Genomic DNA, 10,724 nt, shown 5'->3' on the forward strand with positions numbered 1-10,724 from the left:
TCAAAAAGAAAATACAAGCAAAATGCCTATTGGTTAATATGTTCCTAAATCTTCTTCCTATTGACTTTGGCTTATCAGAATCATTTTTCACATCAGTCATTGATGTTTTTCACCAAAGATTATCTATGCTATCAAAGTGTTTATGGTACTGTGTTTTTTAAAAGTGTTCTCAAGTATTGTAACCAGGATTTCACTGCTGGACTTTCTTGCTTGGTGTATGATAGGCAATCTTTTTTTGTATGTTGGGTCAGAAAATGTAATGGTTTCATTGGCTTATGGGACTCTTTATTTTTCAGATCCTGTAAAGCATTTGGTTTTTGCCTTGTAAGAAAATAGGAAATTGTAGAGTCCTCCATGAATAAGTATTTTCTTTTCTAATGTTAAATTTATCTTTAAATGTTAAAGAAATATCACTGCCCTGTTTCTTTGCCTTTCTGCACAATAACATTTAGTTTCAATGCTGAATAATAACACAATAACTTTGAAGATAGTATAGATAGCAATTAAACTCAACACATGTGGTTCCAACATGCACATAACTTAGACAAGAATATGAACAGCTATGACCAAGTCTGTGCCTGAGTAGGCAATGACAGCTAAATCATGACTATTGTTTGACTGCTAGTGATTGTGAGACACAGGCACATTTAAGAGAAAATATATATATATTAAAAAAAAAACGTATCTTAGAACTGGTGACATATGGTATTGTTTGATGACTGTACTGTGGTTTTTCTTAGAATGTAACGGAAGTGTCCATCTTAATATGTGCCCCTGTATTTCTATAAAAAGAGGGATTTAATAAATATTTGTTCAATAGGGTAGATGTTGGCAGACATACTCCAGAGGAGATTTCTAGTATTGTCTAGAATAGAAGACTATTAAATTACTTTCTGAACCTATGATTCTTTCAATCCAAAGCAATTAAAAAGGCACAATGAAGGGCTGGTGGGGGGATCCGACTGAGACCATGCCTTTAATTACAACTAAAAGAATCTATTAAATAAAGAATCACAAAGCTGGCTGTCTCTGTGGATTAAGAAAGGTTTGTCGTTGCCAGGCATCATGCCCAGCTGGCATGAGAAAGCACATAAACAGCTCCCATCTCATCCAGGTGTGCCGTTCGTTGGAAGTCCTGTCATTTCTACAGTTCTCTGTGAACCACCGCAATGCCACCCTCACTTCACCACCCACCCAAGCCAAAGGCTAGCTCTTCCCAAAGCAGGAGTAGGCTGAAGTCCTCTGGAAGCTCTGAGTCACACTGTCTCTGGTCTAGGTTGCCGTCTGTGTGCTATTTTTTCTATTCACTGTTGCAATGGTATTCTTCTCAGAGGCTCATCATCCCACACTTGTTTTAATTGGTGTATGGAGCACTGACCTCCTCCCCCAACTTCTCCTGATTTAAATGTGTCATGAGAAAGAGACCAATTTACTATTCTCCATGGGCTGAGAGTAGGCATGTAAACATTTGGGAAGCTCATTATAACTCACAGCTGTCAGTCCTCAAAGCGGGGGTGGAGGGATCAAACTCCTTCCACCAAACAAAACAATAAAAACTTCAAACCAGCAAGGACTTTGTCTTCATTAATCTGCATTATAAAAAATTGGTCATTAATAAATGAGTAATTTTCTTTCCACTTCTGTAAAGTTGAGATCTCACTAATCTTCCTAAAGCATTGTTTTTACCATGTTATTTTCCGGGTAGGAATAATCAATGGTTGCCTTTTGCCTAAATGATAAAATTGAAAATTTCCCACCCTGGCACTGTTGTCTCCTTTGTTCTCACTAGAGTCTGGTTCTATCCTACCTCTCCAGCCTTGCCTCCAGCCGATCTCTTTGAAGAAACAGTTGGGGTTGTTGTGATGAGGTATGTGTGGGCTCTAGCTTCTGTTAGAGCTGATTCAAATCTCGGCTTTGCTACTATTAAGTGCATCATTTTTGGACAAGTAACTAAACCCCAATGGACTTCAGAGTTCTCATCTCTAAAATGGGAATAAGACATCTACTCATCTGCTTACTCTGTGATACTGTATCATATTTAAGGAGCCCTGGTGGCGCAGTGATTAAAGCCATAGACCGCTAACCGAAAGGTCAGCAGCTTGAAACCACCAGCGGCTCCACAGAAGAAAGATGTGGCAGTCTGCTTCTGTAGAGATTTACAGTCTTGGAAACCCTATGGGGTCGCTATGAGTTGGAACTGACTCCACGGCATTGGGTTTGGTCTTTTGGTTTTGGTATTATATTTAAATCACCAAGCACACTGTCTGAGACATAGTAAACATATATAAATGGTGCCTATTACTGTAACAAAAGTACTCCCTTCTGCACTCTCACTTGTCTGAAATCTTACTGGGCTTACTCTTTCTGCTACTCACTCTGAATTAGTAATAAATACATATGTAACCATATACGGTTACTTATAAGTTTACATACACATGTGTGTTAGTTTCTTCAGGTTGCTGTAACAAAGTACTACAAACTGGGTGGCTAAAACAATAGAAATTGATTCTCTCATAATTCCGGACACCAAAATCAAGGTGTTGGCAGGGCCATGTTGCCTCTGAAACCTCCGTGAGAGGATCCTTTCTTGCCTCTTCCAACTCTGGTAGCCCTTGTGTTCCTTGGCTTGTGGCAACATAACTCCATTTTCTGCCTCCATCTTCACATGGCTGTCTTCCCTGTATGTCTGTGTGTCTCTTTGCTTAAAAATTTATCAGTCAGATTGGAGTAAGAGCCCAACCTGCTCCATCCTATATGACCTCATCTTAACTAATTACATCTGCATCGATCCTATTTTCAAATAACGTCACACTGTGAGGTTACAAGAAGGACATGAATTTTAGGGGGAAGTCACTATCCAACCTAGTACAATATGTATCTTTACAAGGTTAAGTTTTACAAATGAACAATACTTTTTAGAAAACTTTCACATAAACTATTTTACTGAATAAAATAGTTAACATTCTAAGTATTCTAGTTGATACAAGCAGTCCAAGTTTTCTTGTTTCTATTTTATAAAAGTGGAAACTAAATCTCAGATTAAAGTTGACTTAGTGATTTGGTGGTTAGTGACAGGGTCAGGCCCAGGGTTCTTTTAATTCCTTGTACAGTAATGTCCCTGCTCCCAAATTTGATGCAGGCAACTAGAGGGCAAAGACAATATGCCTTGCATTTGTATATTGTAGAAGCTCAGTAATATTTTGTTTGATCCCTAAAAACAATATGCCAAATGTAGAAACAGTGCTTTAGGTATGAATCAGAAAAGAGTGAACCTCAATAGAGTTCTGGTATTTTTACAAAGAAGAATGGATACTCTACCCAAAATGGGTTTATTTTGTTTGTTTGATTGTTTTTATCCTATAACTACCGAATAAATAAAATTAAGAGTTCTGAGGAAATTAATTCTGTTTTCTACTGGCTTTGAGTTTAAATCTGTTCCAAAAACTACTACGATTTGAAAAGGTATGCTTAAGTAATTAGGACAATAAAATTAATTCTCTAAGTCTTTAAAACTTCATTTCCTCTTATGGTATTTTTAAGTCTTCTCACAGAATGGAATTACTATATAATTCCAGGATTTTATCACAAATTATGTCTTTTGCGCTGCTTTTCTCACATATTTCGCATAGTAATTTTATACAGTTGTTCTTCAGTATTAGAGGGGGATTGGTTCCAGGACGCCCTTGCCCCCCTGGATACCAAATTCCGCAGATGCTCAAGTACCTTATATAAAATGGTGTAGTGTTTGCGTATAACCTATACACGTCCTCCCCAATACTTTAAATCATTTCTAGATAAGTTATAATATTTAATACAAAGTAAACGCTATGTAAATAGTTGTTATACCATCTTGTTTAGCAAATAATGACAGGACGCGAGGCAAACAATGTTCAAATAATGAGTGCTGGAGAGAGACTGAGGATCTATGAAATGGTGGGAGGCTACAGCAGGGGATGCCTACATATCACTTCATTTGCGTGGATTCAGTGTAGTGCTCCTTGAGCAGCAAATTCAAGTTTTGCTTTTTGGAACTGTCTTTTTTTCCCGAATATTTTCAATCCGTGGTTGGCTGAATCCGTGGATGCAGAACCCATGGATATGAAGGGTGACTGTATTTTACTAACAGTTTTCTGGCTAAAAGGAATAAATAGAGTAAGAATTCCCCATTCCAAATATGTTTGTTTATTCAGAGAGCAGTTTTTAAAACGGCAATTGTCCAAACTCATTCTGTTTGCTGAAGATTACAAAATGTTCACTTGTCTTCAGTAAATCAGAACTCATGCTATATTTCCCTTTACAATTTACTTTTCAAATTAGATTTCAGTGTACATCCATGCTGAGTTGTGAGTGCAAAATTCAGCACTAATGATTTAATAATATTCTCATTTCCCAAATACTGTCCTTTCAGGATGTAGATCTCAGCAAACAAATATATGACCTATGCAAATATACTGTCACCGCTAATGAAAGGTAATTGCTGATGGACTTGAACAGCTCTCCTCCATGGTACTTAGAAAATTAATCATGCACTATAGGCACTGAAGGAGCCCTGGTGGTGCAATAGTCAAGCACTCAGCTGCTAACTGAAAGGTTGGCAGTTCAAACCCACCAACAGCTCTGTGGAAGAAACATATGGCGGTCTGCTTCTGTAAAAATTACAGCCTTGGAAAGCCTATAAGGCAGTTCTACTCTGTTCTATAGGGTGGCTATAAGTCAGAATTGCCTCGACAGCAATGGACAGATTAGTCACTGAGGACAATTTCCTCTTTTCTTTTCTACCGCTATCTTCTCTGGATAAGATGCATTAACTATGTGATTCAGAACAACATGAAAAAATGTGCTCTCACTTATATTTTCATTTGGGAAGAAAAAAATTCAAGTTTGTTCTTTTTTTTAGGGTCATTTTGGTAAAAGTCGAAGTATCTGTGACCAGGTCATAAGCACTTTATCACAGACAAAAAGAAACAATGCCAGGATTATCATGCAGATTGTTTGTAGTGGGAACAGTATTCCAGTTAAGGAATGGTGTCATGAGTCTGGCTATCTCTCTATCCACAGACACATATTTCTATTAAATACATGATTAGATTTAACAGAAACAAAATTATCTGTTTCTAGTATTCTATCCATATAGGTAAACAAAAACAGGCTTAGAGATTTGAGGATAAAACTGTTGTCTTAGTCATCTAGTGCTGCTATAACAGAAATGCCACAAGTGGATGGCTTTAACAAAGAGAAATTTATTCTCTCATAGTCTAGTAGGCTACAAGTCCAAATTCAGGACATCAGCTCCAGGAGAAGGCTTTCTCTCTCTTTCGGCTCTGGCGGAAGGTCTTTCTCATCAGTCTTCCCTTGGTCTGCGAGCATCTCAGCACAGGAACCTCAGGTCCAAAGGATATGCTCTACTCCCGGTTCTTCTTTCTTGGTGGTATGAGGTCCCCCTGCCTCTCTGCTCACTTCTCTCTTTTATATCTCAGAAAAGACTATCTTAAGACAGTATCTAATCTTGCAGACCTCATCAATATAACTGCCACTAATCCATCTTATTACATCACAGTGATAGTATTTACAACACAGAGGGAAATCACATCAGATGATAAAATGGTAGACAATCATACAATACTGGGAATTATGACTGAGCCAAGTTGACAGATATTTTGGGGGGACACAACTCAGTCCATGACAACTGTCTATGAGACACCATTCCCTAGCTGTACATTTTCACGAAATAGTGAGTAATTGTGATTAGTTGCTCATGATTCAGCCAGAAATACAATCTCAGGATATCAAAAACCAACATTTTACTTCTCTGCTCAATATCCTCCAGCTGTGTCCTATTTCAACTGGAATAAAACCTGAGGCCCTAAATGTTCTGGCCCCCTGGCTCCCTCTCTAACTTCTGCTTCCCTCTCTCCTGGTCACTACCTTTGATTCAGTCATGCTGGCCTTGCTTTCCTAAGGACACCAGACCAACTCCTACCTCAGGGCCTTTGCACTTGCTATCCCTCTGCCTAGAGAATTCCTTCCCCAAACATGTGTTTTGCTCTCCCCTCACTTTATTCAGTACCCTGTTGAAATGTCATCTCCTCAGGGAGGCCTTCCTAATCTCCCAGCTTACATTTCCTACCTAACACTTTCCATCTGTCACCCATTTTTGGTCTTCTTCATGGCACTTGTTATAACCTCATATGTTGTTGTAGGGGGCCATCCAGTTGATTTTTGACTCGTAGTGACTCCATGTGACAGAACAGTACTTCCCCATAGGGTTTTCTAGGCTAAAATCTTTACAGAAGCAGACTGCCAGGTCTTTCTCCTGTAAAGTTGCTGGGTGGATTTGAACTGTCAACCTTTTGTAAGCAGCCAAGTGCTTAAACTGTTGTGCCACCAGGGCTATAAGTTAATGTTTCCCTATTAGAACACAGCTTCATGAGAACAAGGACTTTGTTTTGTTCACTGCTGTATCTCAAAGACTGATCAGTGACTAGCTCAAAATGTTTAGTGAATGAATGCATTAATGTAAAGGATGGGTGATACAAAGGCTGAACTTTCCAGTTATAACACAAAGTAGTATATACAATCTTATTAATTTCTCCTAGTTGTGGTACCATGATACTCAACATTAGAATGCCAACAGAGGAGGGTATGAAAAAGCATCAAACATCATGCATTTTAAGGAAACAAGGTTAAAATAAGGAAAAAGAAAAATACAAGTATTGTAGTTGACTAAATTATCTGGTCAGATAAAAAAAATGGATACACACTGAAAACACTGATCCAAAATCTAGCAGAGAAGCAAAATACACTAGAAATGGGAGGCTTCACATACCTGAATACATCTGTCTAGAAGTAAAGCATCTGATAAATACTAAATTGGATTTGCTGTCAATTTCATGTCCAGAAGGCATGAGGAAACTGTTAGGATAACCACTACTCCATACCCAATTTGGAATTACAAGGGGGAGCTCGTTAGTGAATTGGAAGTGACAGGAAAGGAGTGATGTCATCGGAACATTCATGACATTAAAAAGGAGAAAGTCAGCTATCTCCAATTACACATTATAGACTCATTTCAGAATGAATAATCATAACAACAATAATAGTGATAATCAGATCAATCATTCATTGAATGTTCATTATGGGGCCAACACCACACAAATCACTCTATATACATAACCTCCTCCAATCTTCAAAATCTTCCTCCTTTTTTTAAAAAAAGCTAAGCAAACAGCTTTAAGAAGAACTTTTATAATGCATTCAGGTAAGGGAATGCATTGGAAACAAGCTTAGAAATTGTCTTCTAGAATCTATTTTTCTAAGCTTGTTTTCAATACATTCCCTTACCTGAATGTATTATAAAAGATCTTCTTAAAAGTGTTTGCTCAGTTTATTCTACTGAAAGGTAGCTGAGAATTCCACAGATCTAAGTATCTTGATAATACTTAACACTTGGGGGCTGCCACGATACACAATAGTTTCATGGCATTCCCTGGAGCTGGGCTGCGCAAGATTTCCTGACTATATGCCTTGGCCCTGACACTAATCTCACTACACCTCTCTTTCCCAGCCACCCTTTCAGGAGGTTTCTATACTATCTCCATGTTTTTTGAGTCCCCTGTGCCTTCACTGTCAGCATATAATTCAATTTCTACCTCACAAGAAAAGAGAGAAAGTGAGCTAGGAACCACATTCTCTGTTTTCTGACTCTACTCCCTACCTCTCTGCTGCAAAAGACCTGTTTAAGGTGTTGAAAAGCAAAGATGTCACTTTGAGGACTAAGGTACGCCTGACCCAAGCCATGATATTTTCAATCACCTCATATGCACGTGAAAACTGGACAATGAATAAGGAAGTCAGAAGAAGAATAGAAGCCTTTGAATTATGGTGTTGGCGAAGAATATTGAATACACCATGGACTGCCAGAAGAACAAACAAGTCTGTCTTGGAAGAAGTACAGCCAGTGCGTTTCTTGGAAGCGAGGTTGGCGAGACTCTGTCTCACGTACTTCGGACATGTTTTCAGGAGGGACCAGTCCCTGGAGAAAGACATCATGCTTGGTAAAGTAGAGGGTCGGCGGAAAAGAGAAAGACCCTCGATGAGATGGACTGACACAGTGGCTGCAACAATGGGCTCAAACTTAGCAACGACTGAGCATGCCACAGGACTGGGTAGTGCTTCATTCTGTTGTGCATATGCTATGTGTCAGAACTGACTTGGCAGCACCTAATAACAACACAACAGCAACTCCCTACCTCACCCTTTCCATCTTCACTCATGCTTTCTTCTTTCCATCTAGTCTCAGGTCTTTACTCTTATCCAAAGCCAACTGGCTCGTCAGTGTTCTCTTTCCTATTTTCTCAAGGATCGTGTCCATCATTGATTTCTTCTCCCTCTCTGGTATTTCTGACTCCTCCTTTTCTACTAGTTTCTTTCATTTTGCCTATAAACGCTCAAGTCTCTTCCACTGTCAAAAAGCCTTCCCTTATCCCTGTAATCCCCTCTAGTTACAGCCAAATATTTCATCTCAGTTAAGCTACCTGAAATAGTGGCCTACCATGAGGGTCTTCCCTTCTTCAGCCCCTAATCACTACCAAGTCTCTGTGAAAGAATGGCTTTGTCCCCAGGCCACTCTATGGCAGCTCTATGGATACAGTTGTTGTTGTTAGGTGCCGCTGAGTTGGCTTCAAACTGTCACACTCAGCAGGCATTCTTGAGTTCTCTCCTCAGCTTCCATTAACACTATCCTGTCTTGGTTTTCCACTTATTTCTCTAGCCATAATGTCTCAATCTTCTGTGTGGTGCCTCTTCCTTTGATTGTTCCTGAAATGCAGGCATTATGTTCAGTTCTGTCATTACCCCTCTGCTCACTCTCCCTTAGTAATCTCATCCATTTTCGTGATTTTACCGCTGTTTATATAATGATAACTTCATAGTGGTATCTCTAAACCAGATCTCTCAGGTGAACTCTAGAGAAACGTATACGGAAGCTAACTGGGTTAACTCTGCTTGGGTGTTAAATAATAACTGGTGGAGGGCACATAGCTATTAAGTGGTAGAGCTGGGCTTGAACACAAATTTCTTTGTCTCCAAAGTCCAGGCTATTCCCATAGGACTCTCTGTTGTTAAACGCATTGTCACTACGTTACATTTAATAAAAATTGATAAGATGCTGGATTTATAGCTCAGGGATTTTCCATTCTGGCCAAGAATTTCCCACTTATTCAATTCTTCTTTAGAGCATGAAATTAAATTCTGGCTTAATTTCCTTTAAACTCTGTAGAACATGTCACTGAATTACTAAATACTTCAAAACAAATTCTAAGAATATGAGTAATTTTTTCAAACATGCCATGAGTGAAAAGTTTGCTGACTTGCTGTAGTATATGATCAAAGAATTCAGAAGGAGGCCTTTTATCTGAGAATATCAAAGGCCACTAACTAAAAAAAGACACAGAGTTCCTATTACACTGAGGAGAAAAAGCTGAGTCCATTGAAATATAATCCAAGTATGTTGGCATACAGGTAATTCACAGATATTATTACCTTTGCTACTTGAAATCAGACCAATCTGTATTCTCTCCAAGAGTTATTCTTTTAAAAGTGTAATGCACTCAATCCATTTGCTACAATTGACACTTTTTATCCTCAGTACTCTCCCATATTTTATCCTCAGCCTATATAAATACACATTCACACGAAGAAATTTGCAAATTCAAATCATACATCCATTAATTATGCTACTTTTTCCCCCCTCTGTGGCTAATATCAGACTATATTGTAAAATAGTTAGCATTTATCATTAAAAAAAAAAACCTAGAAAATTAATTAAAATTAACTGAATTACCTTTCCAGATTATGACAAGTCTCTAATCATTACGAGGGCAGACAGACATTTCCAAAATCTAGTAAATGAAGTAACTTGGCATCTCCTGTTAACATCCATAGTCTGCCAGAAATAGTCAAAATCAAGTTATTTCACTGGTTTTGGCCATATCACAGGTAATAATCTCTTCTCAAAATGTTATATCAACTGTCTCATCCAAATATAAACAAAAGATCTTTCTTCCAGGATACATGAAAAGCAGCATCATTATTGAAATACATTAAGAGTTAAATCACTTCATGATATCAAAAAGATCAAGCCTTAAAGAATTTTTAAAACACAGCTAGAAAAACTGTTCCCTTTGAGCTAGATATGAAATAAAAATATGAGTTAGAGTAGATGAATATGACTTATGAATTACCTGACTCTTTAAATTAAATAAATGTATAGTTTTTAATAACTATTACAAGATAACTATTCCCATTTATAATTTGACATTTTATAGTTCCTCAATATGATCTTTTCATGTAAAATTTCTAAACATTTAACTAAGCTGCCACAGGTAGGCTGATTATTAATTTATTAAATGTCTTGATCATGAAAGCTAATTTATCTTTCTCAACACAGTAATTTCAGATATCATGGAAAGAAACATTCCCAAGATTTATTTTTTTATACTAGCAAATAGAAGATTTTTTTAGAGACATAAATCTCTTGATATTCTCTTCACTAAGCAGTTTTGTTGACTGAATTCCCAAACAAATTAGCATACATATTTTAGAGCTAACAAGTAAACAGCTGGACTGCCACCTGTTTGGATTTTGATAGTAGTTTATATGGTTCCAAGGAGCCTGGTGCCTGGGCATGTCTGTTACTTCAGATGGTATGCGTGCCATCAGATCCA

At 37.9% G+C, this 10,724-nt stretch overlaps 1 protein-coding gene across 4 annotated transcripts in view; it reads right to left on the bottom strand.

Annotated features, from left to right (window-relative positions):
* Nucleotides 1-10,724, bottom strand: part of PPP3CA (protein phosphatase 3 catalytic subunit alpha) — a 363,115-nt gene that overhangs the window by 115,305 nt on the left and 237,086 nt on the right. Inside the window, exon 1 of one of the 4 annotated variants that reach the window (XM_023734724.1) lies at nucleotides 9,842-10,711. The exons of the other annotated variants lie outside the window; for them this stretch is intronic. The gene's annotated coding sequence lies outside the window, so the exon portion shown is untranslated. Of the gene's footprint in view, nucleotides 1-9,841; nucleotides 10,712-10,724 lie in introns of those variants that run through there. 4 annotated transcript variants of the gene reach the window in all.

The sequence above is a fragment of the Trichechus manatus genome, unplaced genomic scaffold (assembly GCF_000243295.1).
Source record: "Trichechus manatus latirostris isolate Lorelei unplaced genomic scaffold, TriManLat1.0 scaffold00071, whole genome shotgun sequence".
NCBI classification, from domain to species: domain Eukaryota; kingdom Metazoa; phylum Chordata; class Mammalia; order Sirenia; family Trichechidae; genus Trichechus; species Trichechus manatus.